Here is a 20,171-nt window from a genome sequence, read left to right on the forward strand (position 1 = left end):
ATGGAAATTTCTGCTTAAAAAATATTAACAAATATACAAGCAAAGAGAAATTTTGCCAGCAAATTATCCTAAACACAGCATGTTACTACCGATGTAGTAGAGTAAAATGTTTGCTCCGTTGGTGTTCTCAGCAGGATTGGCTAGTATACACAAATGTAGTCAGTTCTTTTAGTGTGAAGTTGAAATTGAACAGCAACATTTCCAGTTGCAAGCTGGCCTTTATGCCAATGGTGTACAATTGATTGCAACAGGTAGTATGGGAAATTTCCAGCTGAAATGCTTGCATGCCACATTTGAAGCTGCAAGAAAGGTTTAAGTCTGTGAAGTTGAATTTTGTCATATGAGTTAGCATGATGTTTGCAAAACTGCTTAGCTGAGTCAGCTCATCATTCTTTCCTTTGTCATTTCTCAAGGAACAGAAAGACTTCAGTCTTTAAACTCAAAAGATTCAACTTCAAACTGTCCTTACCCACATCAGTTTAGAAGTCTTCCGTGTTCTCACTGTGTGACTCCTTTTACTCTTTGTGCCACAAACAGTGGAAGACATTACAGTGCCTGATTGCTCTGTTTCAGCAGCAATAATATTCCTGAACTAAATGGAGCTGACCAGTGACATAAAATTGGTGGAAGTGAGAAGATAGAAGAATACCATCAACATACCCTCTCCAAAGGATAAATGTTGAGATTGAAGCTTTGCTGCAGAGCGACCTGGTACAACCCCTATGCTCTGTCAGTTTCCTGACAGCTTTATTTGTCCTGCTGACTTGTATCATTTGTGTTTGAATACCTCCAGCTATGCAGATGAGCCATAGTTTTGACTTGGAAGGCTTGCCTTGTCTGAATTCACATGGCCCTGGACACTTAATTTTACATGGAGAGGAACTAGAGTTGATACTTAATAATGTTATTGCCTGTCTAGCAAAAGATTTGCAAAACAGAATATTTCTTTATACTGAAATTATTCTATTAGATGGAATGTATAAACTTGTCTGACAGATATCGCTGGATTCTTCCCTAAACATCCGAGCACATTTAGCATCCATGTTTTCTCCAATTTTCTCCTGTTATTCTTAATTCTGTCTCTGTTAGTTCTTAGTGAGAGTCATTCACAAGTAATAAGTCTGGGTTGCCTCAAAGCTCCATTTCCCCACCTCCCCATCCCCACAGAGACCTCATTAGCAAAACCAAATGTCTGGTGGAAGTCCCGCTCTTGAATTCTTGTAAAGCTCTGAAATTCACAGGTTGAAGTTTATTTCGCTGGAGGTGGACAAAACAACCAGCTGCCTCATGTCATGCAGACAATGGAAATGAAAAGGAAACGAGTGGATTAGAATTCACATGAAACTGCTCCCTCCTTCTGGCAGAAGTGGACAGCACACTTCTGTTTTGATGTATCACAAATAACAGGGCTACACCAGCTCATTCATTTCAGTGACTTTTTTTTTCTGCTCCTGCTAAAGAAGAGTATGCCAGACTGCAGAGAACAGGCCTTATATTGCTACCTCCCTTAGAGGGTCTTAATTCCTCTACAGGTGGAAAAACATGGCATAGTTCAAGGACAATTCAGGAGGTTGCTGCCTGCAGCAGAAGGCGGCTGCTGAAACCTGTGATGAGAGTGGAAGAAAGGAATCCTCAGGCAGGCTCACAGACAAAACCTGGGCTGTCATTGATTCATTGACAAAGCAGGTACAATTTCTTTTTTTCAAGCACTCACCACAACTAGAAATCTGAAAACTTGTCTGGTTAAATTTAGCTCCTGCATCACAGGGCAGGGTAAAGGCTTGCTGAGGCAAAATTTACTTTAGGAAGATTCCCCTCCTATTTGCCAGTCTGCTCTAGCTTCTGTCTTTGAGTTTATATTAATTTACATTTACACTAATTATACTGTGAGAACCTCAAGTAGTTCCAAAAACATTTGAATATCATCCTGAAAAAAATGTCTTGATGGTGCTGTATCTGTTGGGTACTCATAGGCAATAAATTCAGAAACATATCTTGTCCATGAGCAATTACAGTGAGTAATGCCAAAATGTTCTGCATTATGGTGACGCTGGCAGTATGTGGCACTTTGGACTTATGTTAATAATAAACAGTCAGCTTTATTTGTTTACTCAAAGTATAATTCCAAAACTTCTTTTCAGTTTCTGACTTATGCTCTCTGGCCTGTGAGAGGATCATTTCTCATAGTGTGAGCATCTTATGGTTGTATTGGTCTCACAAACATGCACATAGAAAGTATCCTCCAGTAAAAAAAGTGCTGCCCTGAATAAATGCAGACTTAGTAAATCACTCATACTGCTGCTGGATCTGCTAGGACTTGAGACACAGCGGAAGAAATAAAATTACTCATTGTTTTGCTTTCCTATCTGATTCACGGAAAGACGATTAATTTCAGTATGTTAGCATTTGAACACAATGTTTAGAACTTACACAAGAGAGAACGTTTTCAAATGCTGAACATTAATAAGCCTGAAATGGTATCCAGCTTTAACATATTGCAAAGTATACCTCTGAAATAATCCTCAGCCTTCTCATTGTCTTTTTCTGGGTGCCTTTTCTCAACAGTGTCCATCTCCACACAAGTGCAAATGAAGCAGCTCCTTTTCTTCTTGTCTTACCCACAGGTGGTCAGATACTAATTTAACGCCTTTGGAAACCCATTTCAGATAGTCTTCTGCATGGTTCTCCATTTGAGACTAATTGCACTGGGGTACAAGGCATCCAGCCTTTTCAGTTCAGGAAGTATTTTATTGGTTGTGAAAGCAACGGTTATTCCACAGGGTCCAGATGGCCAGCATCTGAATTTACATGTGCAGTGGGGGGATGTTGGTTACTCTCTTTCTGTGGATAACATAAAACTCTGCAAACCCGGCATGTATGCAGCATTGAGAATCACGTAACAGAAGTGTGGGATATGCTTTTCATGCGGAGCAGGCAGGCTGTACAAGGGCAGTTTGGCAGCAGTGGGTGTGAACACTGGGGACCCAGCTCTACCTTGTTTCTGATGCCATTCAGGGCATGACTCTGCTGGCAGGACAGCTGAGGTGAGCTGCACTGCAGTGATACTGTGAGTGGGTTTAGAGGGGTAGCTTAGTGCATGTACACAGGTTCTCTCAGTCACTGCTCTCCTTGCAGAGCTATTCTACAATAAGCAGGGCTGATTCTAGATACAGGCTGAATAGGCAGCTGCCAAACTCAACAGACTGCTGGGGACCATGAGATACTAATGACCCATAGCCTAAATTGCCTGTGGTGGAGCTGGAAAACCTCAGCTTGCAGGTCCTGCAGGTTTGCCTCTGGACATGTGCAACTGATGGTAACTGCTGGGGGGATCCCTGTCAGAAGGTGTCCTTGTCCTTCTTCTCCTGTCATTTGGCAAGCTTTGTTTTACAGATGTTATTTTTGTTTCATGACCCCTCGGGTAGAAAAATTCACTTTTGCCTACACCGTTGGGAAGACTGGAACTGGCTGTGAAAATAGCCTGTGTTATGTAGCACACTTTAAGATTCAGTGCTCATTATACAAACTTAAATCAAACAATACAGTAGAGGGGATCTGATAATTATTATGGCCATTAAAAATAGAATTGTATTTAATAGGAGGAAAAGATAACTTTGTAGTGTCCTAAATTTATATATAGTATGTCTCCATATAAAGCATTCTAAATCAAATTAGGAAAATTAATTAAGTTTTCTCATTTAACTGCCCTAATAAATTTAATTATAGCATTAGAAAGAAAAGATTCTTCAATCTTATCTACAATCTACAAACAATCAGAAAGGAAAAAAAAAGGCCGGGTGGCTTTTTCCATATCCTGTGCATGCTGCATGTGTATTGCTCTAGTCATAAAGTTCTTTTTATTTACAACTGTTCTACCCAGTAAAAATTACCATAGTGGCCATAAACTGCTAAGTTTCAGGCAAATTTTGCATGAGACAGTATATCAGAGGAAAATATATGTACCTCACATAGATAGAAAACCAGGTATGCTAGTATCAGTTATTGTCAGAAAAAATATTTGGTAGCCAAAACTAAAGTGACCTAATGCTCTTTTCTCAATCTTTTGTTCTATTCCTTCAAACGCATTGCTAGTAAATCCCTTTAAAAGTGAATTTTCTCGCTTGGAGTTTTCTATTGATCAAAAGGAAACTTTGAAACAGCGGTGCTTTGATGGAGTGGAACCTTTCCATGTCTCTCTTCTTTAGAGTAAGCAGCTTTATGAAGTTTGTTTTCTTCTGGATAATACAGCAGGAACCAGGGATTTATCTGTCAAAGACTCTTGTTTCGTTATATAAGCTTTAGGTGGATAACAATACAAGATATTTGTAATGCAAAATTGCTACATTAGCAAATTCACTCAGTATTGTTCACTAAATATAGAAGTTCATAACACAGATTTTTTTCTAACTATAGTAGAACAATGTGAACAGTAAATATATATTTAGATACTTGTCGTGATTCTTTGTTGATTTGACTAACTTATGAAAACATAACTTTCCCCTCATTTGGCCACCATTTTCTCCACTGTTTTTCCTATGTTGTTAATAAATTAATCTTCATGGATATCTTCTAAATTTTCAAAGTAATCGCCTGTCCCTAGACTATCTGCAAATCCTTTTTTATAAGTAGTGCTTGTGTTTTACTTGTCAGCAAAGTAACATTAAAAGTGTGTCAGGTGCTCCTGGAGATAAGCTTATTAGATGTAAAATGTCACAAAAATAGTAATAGTTTTAAAAGGAAGTTTAAAACTTCCTTTAGTATAATTTAGTTTAGTTGCTTTCCAAGGTGTGCATATTTTCTCTCTTTTTACTTATTTTTTGAATGATGCACAGATTTTAATCACAGAGATAAGGGCTAAAGCAGTTTTCACAAACACCGCCCTCTGTTGCATTCCTCAGAAATGTCCTGAGTATTGAAGACACTGGTTTTGTTGATGAGAATTAAGCATCAGCCACACCCTACCTCATATCTTCTTGAGTTTCTAGAGTTATATTGGCATAATTTTCTGAATAGACTTGCTGCCCCTGAGGAGTCATACCACCAGCTACCACAGGCTTTGAAGAAAGGTGAGAATAGACAATAGAAGAAACTTCAAGGTAACTGCAAAAAGATAACCAAACCATAACCTAAAATACTGTTAGATTATGTGCTGATTCTTTAGTGCTTACATGAGTGAATAATTCCACTGGGAAGGCACAAGATCAGACTTTGTATTTATATGATAAATGATGTGGTTTTGTAATAAGCAAAAAGATTTTTTCTATGCCAAAATCAGTGGTTTTTAATGCTGTAAGTTTTCTTCGTGAGTATGAGATGATACAGTTGACGGCCTTCAGGAAGAGGGACATATTTCTTGTACTAATTGAGATCTTCAGGGATGTGGAAGAAATAAATACTTTTGAATTCAGATTTTAGCAGGTAAGTTAGAATTCAAATAACTTTGAAGTATTTTTTTTAATCACTGCTTTGTAATATTTTACTTCAGTCTATGTTTTCAGTCAGTGAGTCCCAACTCCAGATATGTACTCTGCAAATACACATGTGCTTTACTGTCTGCTGTGAACTTAACGAGACCACTCATAGTTGATAAGTTTAACGTGTATGTAACCTTTGCAATGTTTGTTTCTCCTTTTGGTTTCTATTTCAAAATTACTGTAGTCCAGATTTAACTAGAACTGGTTTTATATACATATGATGAGTGGTTAAACATTGGAACAGGCTGCCCAGGGAAGTGGTGGAGTCCCCATCCCTGGAGGTATTTAAAAGATGAGTAGATGAGGCACTTAGGGGCATGGCTTAGTGGGTGGTGGTGTTGGGTCGACGGTTGGACTCGATGATCTTCGAGGTCTTTTCCAACCTCAATGATTCTATGATTCTATGATTACTCCTTGATTATAGCCCAAATCTTGTTATCACTCTTTTTAATGTACTTGCTTTTAAGCAAGAAAGCCCATGGGAGAAAATTTGGGCTGTGCGTGTTTTTACAGTTAAACAAATTAGTTGCTCTGTGAAGCATCTAACGTCCTTATTTTACCATGAAGTTTATCAGCAGTGGAGAACAAAACAATGTTTGCTATAGGAAGACAGACAGATGTTCTTCTGTAAGGCCTATTCTGATTTAAACTTCACGAGACCTCTGAAGATAGTCTTGCAGAGCAGTCCAGAATTTGAAAAGTGAGTATTATGGCTACAATCCTTTAGCCAAGTTTGCATGAAGAATCAAATATTAAAGGTAGATGGTATTTCAAAAAAACCTTTTCCTAGCAAAATTGTTTAGGGAAACAAGAAATACAAGGGAACCAAAATAACTCATATTTGGTCTTACAAACTTTTCATGGCCTTGGCCGTGTGGTTTATTTAGTGGGAGAATATTAAATTTCTGCTAATCATTACTGCTGCTTACACGTATTTTGGCTTTCTTGCCATAGTGGGATGCACCTAGCTGGGAAAAGCACTGCAACTGGCTTTGAAAGTAGTGTTTTATTGCTAATGAACTGTTAAAGGTACCGGATACACACAAACAGGGAATATTTAAAGGGTGGAGAATGTGTGACTACTGTGAACTTTTGAGGCTTTTAAGAAATAGAGGAAGGACAGGATTGGACGTGTTAGCTTGGGAGAAAGGGAGCTCCTCTTTGGTATAGGAGAGAAATATAAGAATGTACAGGATGAAGGTATTCCAGTGTTTTTCATTCTTAAAGGTCTGTGAGTGTTTAATTTGTAAAAGTAGTTGAGTCTGTTCCTAGCATTGTGTCAGTATGTTTTTGTTTACATTTATTCACCCCTCAACAGGTGTTTCCTTCTTTGTGCTTCATGTATAGTAATCCCAGAATTTCTCTCTTACTATCTCAATATAATGTTCAATGGATTTCTGTGAATGATTGGCTCCCTGGTCTGAAACTCATTGATTTTGTTGATCATTAATTTATTTCCCATTTGATTTTTATTTGGTACCTTGGTAACCTTACTATTCTTTCTTGCTGCTTTTGGATGTCATTTGGAAATACTCAAGCTTGTTGTCTCTTTACATAATTTGTCCAGCTCTGCTGGGAGGTAAACCATATATCTGCAAACACTGGTAAGAGCAATTAAGACGAAACAAGAACATCAGCAGAATCTTTCTTGCGATGGCAGTCATTAGTAGCCGAGTAACATACTAATGTCTGATAATTTAGGCATTATCAGAGTTGGGAAGGGCACTTACATCTACTTTAGAAGTTGGAGATTTAAAAAAAAAAGATCAGGAAAACATTTGTAACAATTATTCAGACTGAGAGTGAATCTTCTAACTTCAATCAGTAATTTTCCTCATTTTTTCCCTCAATTTTTTCTTAAGCCAGATGGAGATCTATTATATCTACTTAGCTGTTTTACAGTGTTCTCTCTTCCTCTCCTCCTTCCCCTAGGAGGCAGAAAGCCCTATGTATCTCTGAGACATTAGGCAATAAAGTCTGCAGTTTTAACTAGCACATTAAAGGACATTCACATAAATAAGAGACTAAATCCATGCAGTAAATATGAAGAGAATATAATTGAGTGTAACGCAATTCAACACAGGCCATGGTCTTCTTCAAGTGATACTCTTTCAATGGAGTCTTTCTTTTATAAGATCATTAATTTGTTTCCCAAAAAGCCAACAATCTCATTGTTGGCATCAAATTGTGCTGACATTCCCTTTTGAGTCTAAAATTCTTGATATTATGAAAACTTAATTACATATCGACATTAATAGACTTGTGGGGATTATTTCTGCTGCATTTAGTGAAGAGATTTTACATCTGTTTGGAGTCATAGAATCATAGAATAGTTTGGGTTGGAAGGGACCTCTAAATGTCATCTAGTCCAACCCTCTTGCCGTGGGCAGGGACATCTTCAACTAAATCAGGTTGCTCAGAGCCCCGTCTAACCTGACCTTGAATGTTTCCAGGGATGGGGCATCCACCACCTCTCTGGGAAACCTGTCCCAGTGTTTCACAACCCTCAGCGTAAAAAATGTCTTCCTTATATCTAGTCTGAATCTACCCCCCTTTAGTTTAAAACCATTCCCTCTTGCCCTGCTACAAAGTCTGCCGCCATCTTTTTTTATAAGCCCCCTTTAAGTACTGATAGGCTGCAATAAGGTCTCCCCGAAGCCTTCTCTTCTCCAGGCTGAACAACCTCAACTCTCTCAGCTTTTCTTCATTGGAGAGGTGTTCCATCCCCCTGATCATTTTCATGGCCCTTCGTGGCCCGCTCCAACAGGTCCGTGTCTTCCTTCTGCTGAGGGCTCCAGAGCTGGTTGCAGTACTCCAGGTGGGGTCTCACCAGAGCAGAGTAGAGGGGCAGAATCACCTCCCTCGACCTGCTGGCCACGCTGCTTTTGATGCAGCCCAGGATACGGTTGGCCTTCTGGGCTGCGAGCGCACATTGCCTGCTCACGTCCAGCTTTTCATCCACCAGTAGCCCCAAGTCCTTCTCAGCAGGGCTGCTCTCAATCCCTTCATCCCCCAGCCTGTATTGATACCAGGGCTTGCCCCGACCCAGGTGCAGGACCCTGCACTTGGCCTTGTTAAACCTCATGAGGTTCACAAAGGCCCACTTCTCAGCTTGTCCAGGTTCCTCTGGATGGCATCCCATCCCTCTGGCATCTCGACCACACCACTCAGCTTAGTGTCATCTGCAAACTTGCTGAGGGTGCACTCAATCCCACTGTCTATGTCACTGATGAAGATATTAAACAGTACTGGTCCCAATATGGACCCCTGCAGGACGCCACTCGTCACCAACCTCCATCTGGACATTGAGCCGTTGACCACTACCCTCTGGATGTGACCATCTAACCAATTCCTCACCCACTGGACAGTCCACCCATCAAACCCATAGCTCTCCAGTTTAGAGAGAAGGATGTTGTGGGGGACCGTGTCAAAGGCCTTAACAGAGGTCCAGATAGATGACATCTGTAGCCCTTCCCATGTCCACTGATGTAGTCAGTCCATCATAGAAGGCCACTAGGTTAGTCAGTCAGGACCTGCCCTTGGTGAAATCATGCTGGCTGTCTCGAATCCCCTCCCTGTCCTCCATGTGCCTTAGCATAGCTTCCAGGAGGATCTGTTCCATGATCTTCCCAAGCACAGACCTGAGATTGACTGGCCTGTAGTTCCCCCGGTCTTACTTTTCTCCCTTTTTAAAAATGGGGGTTATGTTTCCCCTTTCCCAGTCAGTGGGAACTTCTCCGGACTGCCACGACTTCTCAAATATGATGGATAGAGGCTTAGCAGCTTCATCCACCAGTTCCTTCAGGACCTGCGGATGGATCTCATTGGGTCTCATGGACTTGCGCACCTTCAGGTGCCTTAGATGGTCTCAAACCTGATGTTCTCCCACAGTGGGTGGCTCTTCATTCTCCCAGTCCCTGCCTTTGCCTTCTGCAGCTTGGGCGGTGAGGCTCGAGCCCTTGCTGGTGAAGACCAAGCAAAAAAGTCATTGAGTACCTCCGCCTTCTCCATATCCCAGGTAACCAGGTCTCCTGTTTCATTCCGGAGAGGGCCCTTATTTTCCCTCGTCTTCCTTTTATCCCTGACATACCTATAGAATCTTTTCTTGTTGCCCTTGACATCCCTGGCCAGATTTAATTCTATCAGGGCTTTAGCTTTCCTAACCTGATCCCTGGCTGCTCAGACAATTTCTCTGTATTCTTCCCAGGCTACCTGTCCTCGCTTCCACCCTCTGTAGGCTTCCTTTTTGTGTTTGGTTTGTCCAGGAGCTCCTTGTCCATCCATGCAGGCTTCCTGGCATTTTTGCCTGACTTCCTCTTTCTTGGGATGCATCGCTCCTGAGCTTGGAGGAGGTGATCCTTGAATATTACCCAGCTTTCTTGGGCCCCTCTTCCCTCCAGGGCTTTGTCCCGTGGCACTCTATCAAGCAGATCCCTGAAGAGGCCAAAGTCTGCTCTCCTGAAGTCCAGGGTAGTGACCTTGTTGTGCGCCCTCCTCGGTGCCCTAAGGACCTTGAACTCCACCATTTCATGGTCACTGCAGCCCAGACTGCCCTTGAGTTTCACATTCCCCACCAGCCCCTCCTTGCTGGTGAGAACAAGGTCCAGCATAGCACCTCTCTTCATTGGGTCCTCTACCACTTGGAGAAGGAAGTTACCATTGACACATGCCAGGAACCTCCGGGATTGCTTATGCCCTGCCGTGTTGTCCTTCCAACAGATGTCGGGGTGGTTGAAGTCCCCCATGTGGACCAGGGCTTGTGAGCGTGAGGCTGCTTCTATCTGTCTATAGAGGGCCTCATCCGCTCGGTCTTCCTGGTCGGGTGGCCTGTAGCAGACCCCCACTGTAATGTCACCTGTCCCTGCCCTCCCTTTAATCCTGACCCATAAGCTCTCGATCGGCTCCTCATCCATCCCCAGGCGGAGCTCCATGCAGTCCAGGTGGTGGTTGACATAGAGGGCAATACCCCCTCCTCGTCTCCCCTGCCTGTCCTTCCTAAAGAGCCTGTATCCCTCCATCCCAACACTCCAGTCATAGGAGCCATCCCACCATGTCTCCGTGATGCCAATAATGTCATAGCCCTGCCGGCGTGCGCACGTTCCTAACTCCTCTGATGTAGTATGGTTGTTGAATTTAGCCAGTGTAACAGCTGAGCCCACTGCATTGCCGTGGTGTTCACATTCTTACAGAAACTTGCTTTGGTAATTCTAGGGACTAAATGACAAAGGATGTCAAGGAAGTACTTCCATTTATTACCTAGCTAGCTAGCTAGCTGTCTGTCTGTCTGTCTGTCTGTCTATTGCGTTACCTAGTTTTTCTGATCTTAGCATCTTTGCCTTAGAAAATTCTTGACTTTTCTGTAAATATCAGAGAGAAGATTGATATAGCAGAAGTGAGGCTCTTAAGTAGGGAACTACCCAGAAAAATGAGTGGACATTTTTTCATTTGGTTTGGTTCTTGACTGCATTCATGTGGGTTTTTTTTTTTGTTTTCCTATAATTATATACGTTATGTGTGAAGCTGGAATCTTCTTGTAAAAGTAGGAGATAATTCTAGGAGATAATGTAGTGTCACAGAGATTTTACTTTTCTATTTTTTAATCTCTTGACAGTACTTGAGGAAGACCTGAATTTTCTCTCCATCTTCCTGCCTCTACACTTTCATTAATGAAAGATACACCTTAACTCCTAAACAGAACATGGTGATAAGTATAGCTGATTATACTGTTCGCTGAGGCAAAACTTCTGCAAGTGCTCCCAGGAGGTATGTAAATGTATGTGCAATTACATGCCTAATTTTAATTGTGAAACAACTTAATTGCATGGCCAGTGCTTGTCCAGGACTACCTCATTATCTTTATGTTTTTCAAGTGAATGTGATTCCAAACTTTTATCATAACACTCTCAGCTAGCCTCCTGATGCTTTCCTAATACCTCTGCCTAGTAATGGTGATGACAGAGCTTATAACAGAAAGATTATATTCCTGGAATTCACAAGGACTGTAATCCCTGCATGCAAGAGGACAACTTGTTGCTAATATCTTTGTTACATCCTCCACTTTATAATACCAATCAGTGCCTTGTAAGAGCTTAGATATATTTGAAAGCATTCTGTGAGCAGAAGGCTTTAGCTACAGGAACTTAAACCATTTTTAGGTAGAATATGACCTTGTATTTTCTAAATTGTTCACACATATAAGTACTTGTTATGAACTAATGTCTCCGGTGATTGTGGTCACAAGTGAGTAAGTTTTGTATCAATATTGTCAGTCCTTCTGAATTCTTAAATGATAGCTTTCTATAATGCATTTTAAACTAACATATCTTTTAGGTGTTTTGTGGTTTCTTTAGCTTTATGAAGGAGCTGGCCACTACAGATACTGTGCAGATTAAATTCAGAAAAAATTACCTAAATGCACACATTTATTCTTGGCTTTGGCTTCTAAGAGGGATTTTGATTTAGACTTTTCTTGAGGTAAAGAGCTATTGTTCTGGCCTTGTGTATTACAGCTAATTAGAAAAAGTGTGACAGGTATTTTTCTTTATGGTCAGAAACACACAAACTGAAAAGAGAGAAAGTTTTACTTCAAAACTGTTTCAATGATAAATATTCCTCCAGGGCAGTTACCTTCCTGTTTCCTTCCATTTGTTTCTTCATTCCTCTGCTTTCTCCTCATTCTGGTCAGACTCTTGCAACCATGTTCCAGTCAACTCTGAAGTCCTTTCTTCCCTCAGGTCTGTTCTCTTTCAGCATCTTGATTTTTTTCCTTGTAGTCTTTTAAAGCTTTTACCTTCCTATTTGTGCAGCTTTCTCCAGTGTACAGGAGAAAATAAATATAGATGCCACCTCTGTGGCATTCTTAAAATCCCCTGGAAAGACGGTGCCCATGGGCTGAGTGCCAAACAACCCAGAAGAAAAATAAGTTGGTCCTTTAACACTGAGGCACTGAGAAAACATTTAGAAAACAACTTGTCATTTTCTTTTTTTTTCCCTGATTTTCTCTCTTCCTGTATTTCCCAGGTAGGGGTCTGTCCTTGTTAAAGGACTGGTTGCCCCTTTTCCCTTAGTTTTTCTTGGAGACATGCTTTTGAGTAAAAAACTTACTGATTTTTGCTGCCTTTGGGGTGAAATTCCAGGATGCTCCCACTTGCAGACCTGGTATCTTGGTTACAGCCATCCACTTCACCAACTGTGATGTTTTGGGCCCACTATGATTTAAAATATGTCAGTTTCCTCTCCGTGTGTCTAGACCTCAGAGCGTTTCTCCATGGCCAGGTCTAGATAAGCTTCTGCCTCAGCTCCTGATGCAGTCTTGGGTACACACTGACATATCAGCCACTCCTTGCACCTCAGTTTGCCAGAAATTTTATCTGTTTGCAGTGGAGGAAGGGGAACACTGTGATCACTGTGTGAATACAACAGCACTGAAGAGCTTCTTCAAAACATGTATATCCCTAGAGCACATGCTTTTTTAGCGTCTGTTTCACCTTCTCAGAGGAAAAGCTTATTGCTTCTTTAGGAAGGTCCCAGTTTTGGGCTTTGTGGTTCTGTTTCTGCTCTGCTATTGCTATGCCTTCAGGTTTTATATCTATTCTAGATTCAGGTTTAGGAAGCTGACTAGTTTGACAAAGAAAAGTCTTCAAAGGTGCTGATGTGGACATTGTCAGTTAAGTACTGGTGAGTGAAGGTTGCTGTCCTGGGAATGCTGGGGAGTCAGAGTCCATGGAAAAACAGCAGAATGAAAAGCATTACCAAAATAACCATAGAAATAGTACAGGTACATACAGATATATAACTCATTCAAAAGGTAAGAAGTAAAGCAACAAACCTTCTTGGAGCTATGGAGATACAGATTCAACTACTTCATTTATAAACCGTTTAGAATATTAAAGGTTTCTTCTTGCTTTTTAAAGCTTTGTTACTGAAATTTCTTTCTCCTGTAGGCTTTAATTTAAGCCACTTACTTGTAGAAAGAACATGAATAGGAAAACTTAAGCTTGATTTATTGCATTTTTAAAATTTAACTTACATGTTTCTTAGTAAGAATTTACTTCTTAATGAAAGTCCCAAAGGTTTCAAGACAGATTAATTTAAATTTTGACAGTACACTTCCTTTTCCCATAGTGATTAACGGAGTATATAGCCCCCATTTGCCCTTCCCTGTCCTTCCTGATGCATAAGAAAGTGAAAATTCATCAGCTTCAGGCTGGACCCAACACAGTAGTTGTGAAGAGTGCTGCATGTATAAATAAGAGGTAAAAGGTGGTTATCCTGGATTTGGAATGCAGAGATTGGATGCTATGTTGTCAGGAATACTTGTTAATGACTATCAAACTACTTCTAATTTGTGCCACTCTTTTAATCTTAATTTTGTTGCAAACATTGGCTCATCAGATATGTCCTTCTATTTTCTATTTTCTTCATTGTAAACTTGATGGAAAGCAATGGCGAAGGCATGGAAGGATCTTGAGATTTCATACTTCCATTGCATGGACCAAAGCCCTGCTCCATGAAATACTTCAGCCTCTACTCTAACTATGCAAATGATGTGGATGACTTGCATGCTTGAGTAAATGACTAGATCAAACACATGCTTAGGTTTGCACTTTGGATAATTAAATGCTTAATTAATTGTTTAGCTGCAATAACCTCCTCCACTCCCCACCCTGTTTTTCTTCAGTCCTGTGTTTGCATTTGTCAGTTTTTCTTTGTTTTACACCTGGACTGAACACACTTTAAAGAAAAGTCTGTGCAAACACGGGACTAAAACCACAGAAGACTGTGGAGTTAACAAACTGGGGTTAAGGTGCCTCTAAGCACTGTAGTGATTTGTATAATGAAGGCTGACTTACTGTTTCATGAAGACATCCTAGAGTAAGACTCTCAAGCTCTGTCTTTATTAGTATTGTTCTTTACTTTTACTCTTTTCTTAATTTTCCATGTCTTCAATAGGTGAAGTTGTAATCCCATCTCTATGTCAAAGGGCAGTACCTGTTCTTCTGTGGAGAGATGAATGTGTCTTCAAAAATTGTGTGCGTGATTTCTTTTTCTGGAATTGTTCCTGAGAGGTGTGCAAGAACAGACTTAATGTTCCCTGAAAGTCATACTGATGCCGTTGTACAGAAACCAGAACATTTATCTCCCTCCTCACATCCTTGGTCCCTTCATGGACAAGAGGAGTCTCCTGAGGTGAATCAGCAAAGGCTAACATTTATACCAGCAATTGTTCTGCAAGATTGTGTATGTGATTCAATATAGTAATAATTAGATGAAACAGGTCCCTTTTTGCTAGGGACCATGCAAAACAATAAAAAAATTAACAAAGTCACTTACCATCTAAATAATTTCTCTGGTTTTAACCTAGAGGATGACATTTTATAGCGCTGGTTGATTCCTCACTAAAGGTTCTGTTATTGAGGTCTCTATTTCTCATGCCACTTTCATCCTCAGGCTATAATTATTTCTTCTTCGAAAAGTTTCAGAAAATAATAATCGACTCAGTTTCCAGAGTTAGGTTGGCAGAAAAATATTCTGTAGTGCCCATAACAACCTTTTATGTTTTAGCTGCATTTGGTTAAAATTTTCTACTCAAGGTTTGACCAGACATTTCAAATGAGTGACTGGAGGAGTATCGTGTGTCCAGTACTGTGATGTGAAAGAGAGTGCATTGTGCCTTTTCCCATTAGTATCTTTTATGATGAAGTTGTCCATTAATTTGTCCAGTCCCTCTTTGAAGCTGCTGATATTGTCTGCCTCCACAACTTACCAGGGCAGCATGCTTTGTGGAGAATTTCGTTTTGTCTTGACAGTGTGTGAAGCAGTATCTTCTGGCAGTCTCCAGCCTTTCTCTATGGTGAGCTTCAGTGTTGACTCACCTACCCCCTGATCTTTACCTTTATTGTCTTTATGTGGCCTGCAGCCCCAATTTGGTTCTTGTGTTTACCTATGAGGCTTCATGTCTGATCCATTGTGCAGAGTCCTCCCACTTTGATCATAACTGGTTTCCTCTCATCACTGAGTTGAGGGCTGTCACCATGCCTGTCACTTGGTCTTTCCATGACGTCTAGACTTCTAGCTTTGATGCTTTCTCATCTCCTCTCAGCTCTCTACATCCTGTCTTTTGTTCCTTGAATATTCTTGCAGATTCTGTCCATTTCTTGCTCATCTTTATCTTTTGGGGTCTCTGTCCCCATCCCAAAAGTTTCACCCTGCCAAGTTGCAACCTTGTCTTATCTTGTGAGCTCTGTTTTGTCTCTGGGTGACTATACCTGTGCTCCTGCTCTGTTGTCAGTCCCACAGTGCGGTTAGTGCTGCATTAGGCATTTGTTCTGCCAGCTCCTGTTCTTCTACCTTCCTTGATAACTAGCTGTACTTCTCCCTTGCTGCTTTGCCACTATTGACTCACTCTTCAAATTGCTATCTCCTCCTGCACTTTTCACTCTGTACAGTGTGTCACTGAGATATCATACTGATGAAGTGCAACATAACTGCACTCTTCCCAGCTCATCTTTCCTTCATCTTTTTACAGTTGTTCTTTTTTTACTCCTCTTGAGATTCTGACACCCGAAGTGCATGTATTGAAGACTTTTTCTGCAGAATATGTTTTCTCATGCAGCCACACAGCTGAAATCTTTATCTAGGCCATCATCTCATTACCACTTGCTTGCAGCAATAGGCTTTTCTCTGGCCTTGAGAAATATTCTTTGTAGCAGTGCAGAATGCACAAAGATCAGTTTTGACCAACTTTTCTGTCTTCATCTGTGTGAGGTGTTTCTCTACAATGCCAGTCATACATGCATTATCTTCACTTCTGAAGCACTCATGTTCCCTTGCTTATCTTTTGTTTATTACTTGGTATTGAGAAATTGAACCCTGCTTCTGAACAGGCCTTCTTAGAAGTTCTACTAATTTATGATATTTATTTCAAGACAAGAACTACACTTTCTCTCATGTGTTTACTTAAATTTGGGAGGAGCTCTCTGCAAGTGTCTGCAACCCTGTTTCATTCTCATCCTTCATAGACTCTTTCATCCAAGTGTTTGTAGATGTTGTGGTAACAGATGAGTTGCTGTTGTGTGGAAACCACACATCTGCTTGCTATTTGTTCTCGTTTCTTAGTATTTTCTTACCTAGTCTCTCAGTTGTCCTTTGCATTAGACTGTGTGTTTCTTGAGGCAGGAAGCATCCTGAGTATGTGTTCACATGGTGCTGTGAATTCCTCTTCTTTGTTGCTTGTGTTGAGGAACTTGAGTAATTTCAAGCATTTCAAATACTGGTGATAAGTGCCATAGCATCTCAACCAGGAATTTAGTAATTCTGTATTCAGGGTAGAGTTTGGATGCTCAATGGATTTAATATCAGTTTTCAGTCTCTGGAGTCATGAATGCCAGTTCACCCATGAGCACCAACTTTGCAAATGCACCCAAGGGAGACTTAAAAATAGCAATTGTTTCTTTTTCACAGTACTATTATATCATGACGTTCTTCATGTTATGTCTGTTATGACTGAAACCCTCATTAATGATTTGCTCTTTCTGGTACAAACAGGGGGATGGAAGATCAGACATAAGAACGCATAGTTCTATTGACAGAACTGTTTACATTAACTGAAAGTATGATTCTATATACTTAATAGGACAATCTAATTTTCAAAAATTGCCTATTCACAAATCTGGCTTCTCACTGACAGGCAGCAAATATGACAGCAGTAATTTTGTATGAAGGCACTTTTATTCCTATTTGAATGCAGAATTGTTGTCCGTAAGGGTGAATGCCATTCTCTGGACAGAAATTGTAGCTGTTTCTATCTGCTTCAATGAAAACAAAAGCTCCAAGGAGCCATTTTTGGAAGGCAGCTGGGTGGGCAGTAATTTTTTTCATTATTTCTTTTCTCTTTATTGTGTGCACTAGAAGGAATGAGAGTCACAGTGAGAAAAATATTCATTTTCTTTTCTCTATTATGTAATTTCTTCTGCCCCTCCTTGTCTTTGGATAACTACATTGTGACAGTAGCCCAGAGCTCATTGTTGGCTCTCCAGCAAGATACTGCATACCTTTTCGGAAAAGCCATTTTGTTATCAGACCAAGCCTGACCTGAATTTACTGTGGTTCTTTCCATGCACAAAAAGTGCTATATATCTTTCCATTTTGAATGACTTTAGAGATGAGAAATCATGAAACAAATCAATGAAAACGACAGCCACCATTGATCTATTGTGTGCAATATAAGATCTTAAGCAATTTTCTCTATTTTCTTAAGAGAGAAGATAGGTTCCTATCATCTAATTGTAACCATGTAAAAGTTAGGGACCAAAACTCCTTCTGTGACCAGTGTATTCCCACAGTAGGATTCAGCTTGTGGAACAGGATGGTAGAATGTATTCCCATTTGAGGATGGCTACTTTACTGATTACAGAAGGAGCCCACTTAACCAGCTTAGATGAGATGCCCAGCTTTCAGGTGCCTATAATTAGATAAGACCATGAATCTCATCTGTAGCCTCTAACCAGCCACTCATTTGCTATAACACCTGATTAATGGGCAGAGTTGTCTAAACTGCATATACAAATCTGAAATGAAAAGAGAGACTATTTAAAGTAGACTTAACAGCTAATCCTCTAATATGCATCATCAGGCTAAAAGCTGCTTAGCTTGCAGTTTTTCTGAAAAGAGGGCATCATTGTTAACTGAATACTCCAAGTAGTTCTGCTGTTTGTATGAAGCATAGGTTGCTTCAGGATGAAGGAGCTGGCTGCTTCAATCTATTTTCTTTATTTGGTATGATAGCAAGACATGGTCTCAAAATGTTACATGGTAAACAGCAGAGTTTGCATACTGCTTAAAAAACAGAAGTAGGTGGGGAATTCAGACAAGCTAATTTTTGGAGTTCTTCAGAAAAACTAGTGTAAAGCCAGAGAAGTACAGAGGCCTTGTAGTTAGTAGAAATTAAATTTTAACAAGATTATTCATCTAGAAGTAGTTCTGGGCAGGAAATGCTTTCCAGTCTGCAAAAACATGTGAGACTGATACAGTGCTCCTGTTCTGCCTTGAACGAAGAAGGGGCAGGGGAGCAAAGGGCCCAATCTGGTATTTTTACTCAGCCTGGAATAACCAGTCATCCAGGAAGAGCCAGACTGAACCTATCATCTGCCTGAGGAACCACCATACTTGTTGGAGGCCCCTGAGGAGATCCCCTTCACTCCCAGGTTGTGGCAGCTCTGGAATTCATAGAATCATAGAATCATTTCGGTTGGAAAAGACCTCTAAGATCATCGAGTCCAACCGTTAACCTAGCACTGCCAAGTCCACCACTAAACCGTGTCCCTAAGCACCACATCTACATGTCTTTTAAATACCTCCAGGGATTGTGACTCAATCACTTCCCTGTTCCAATGCTTGACAACCCTTTCAGTGAATAAATTTTTCCTAATATCCAATCTAAACCTCCCCTGGCGCAACCTGAGGCCATTTCCTCTTGTCCTATCACTTGTTACTTGGGAGAAGAGACCAACACCCACCTCGCTACAACCTCCTCTCAGGTAGTTATAGAGAGCGATGAGGTCTCCCCTCAGCCTCCTTTTCTCCAGGCTAAACAACTCCAGTTCCCTCAGCCGCTCCTCAGAAGACTTGTGCTCCAGACCCCTCACCAGCCTCGTTGCCCTTCTCTGGACACGCTCCAGCACCTCAACGTCCTTCTTGTAGTGAGGGGCCCAAAACTGAACACAGTATTCAAGATGTGGCCTCACCAGGGCCGAGTACAGGGGGAGATTCAATTCATGCTCCACAGTTTTAATCAGAAATTCTGTCACACAGCTCTTACATATTCCTTGACAGAGAATTTAACTGATACAAAATGTTATTCTGAAAACCATGAGGTTTGAGGAGATATTCCTCCCTGGATTCTTCATATTAAAATTGGTTGGTGACATGTTTTCTAGTCGGTGTCCCAATTATTAGCACTCTCTTCTAAAATGTAGTAAGTTGCCAGGCAGTCTGTGCCACAGGTCCAAGATTTTTTTGTCTAATTTGATGACTAATGTATTTTCCCAATTTAGCCTACTTACAACATTTTCCCATAATTTGTTTTGACTTCAGAGTGATGGTAGAGACATTGGTTCAATCTCCAGTTCTTTCAACTTACCGTGTCTTCCTGTGTTGGATAGAGATTAACTGAGTCAGCAACACTTATATATGTATACATAAGTGTGTATATATATACACACACTTATGAACCTATGTGCATTTTGTATATAAGCTCAGGAAGCTATAGGCTGTTTGTGAGAGAAAGCAATTTTTAATACCATTTGCATAATGTAATTATACAAAATGCAAGATAAATTACCAATATAAAACATCAGAATGTAGTGAATGCAGCTTTTTAAAGAGAGACTCTGTAAGGTGGGTGCTTTTAAAAAATAAAGAATCTAATGCTTATTGTAATTATTGAGAATAATGACCTGTATCATATGAATGGCTTTTAACTTCTGCCAGGGAGGAGTATTTTTCCTAACCAGACTACTAAATAGCGTTGAGCTTTGGCTTCTTATCTTTTAAAGAGGTTCTAAATGATGACGAATTTACTATTAGTTGAGAGAAGGTGTAATGGTTAATGGTTAAGAAAAATATTAATATTAAATGTTATGCCTAATTTGAATTATTCCTATTTTAACCATAACTCCTGAACAATGAAAAAAAGAT

The 20,171-nt window shown here is 40.4% G+C and overlaps 1 long non-coding RNA gene across 1 annotated transcript in view; it reads left to right on the forward strand.

Moving 5' to 3' along the window:
• Positions 1-20,171, forward strand: part of LOC143172732 (uncharacterized) — a 34,509-nt gene that overhangs the window by 7,341 nt on the left and 6,997 nt on the right. The window contains exons 2-6 of the long non-coding RNA XR_012997402.1: positions 1,533-1,686; positions 5,014-5,096; positions 5,308-5,418; positions 6,042-6,174; positions 11,086-11,237. This is a non-coding gene — a long non-coding RNA (uncharacterized LOC143172732). The remainder of the gene's footprint in view (positions 1-1,532; positions 1,687-5,013; positions 5,097-5,307; positions 5,419-6,041; positions 6,175-11,085; positions 11,238-20,171) is intronic.

This window comes from Aptenodytes patagonicus, chromosome Z (assembly GCF_965638725.1).
Source record: "Aptenodytes patagonicus chromosome Z, bAptPat1.pri.cur, whole genome shotgun sequence".
Classification (NCBI taxonomy): Eukaryota; Metazoa; Chordata; class Aves; order Sphenisciformes; family Spheniscidae; genus Aptenodytes; species Aptenodytes patagonicus.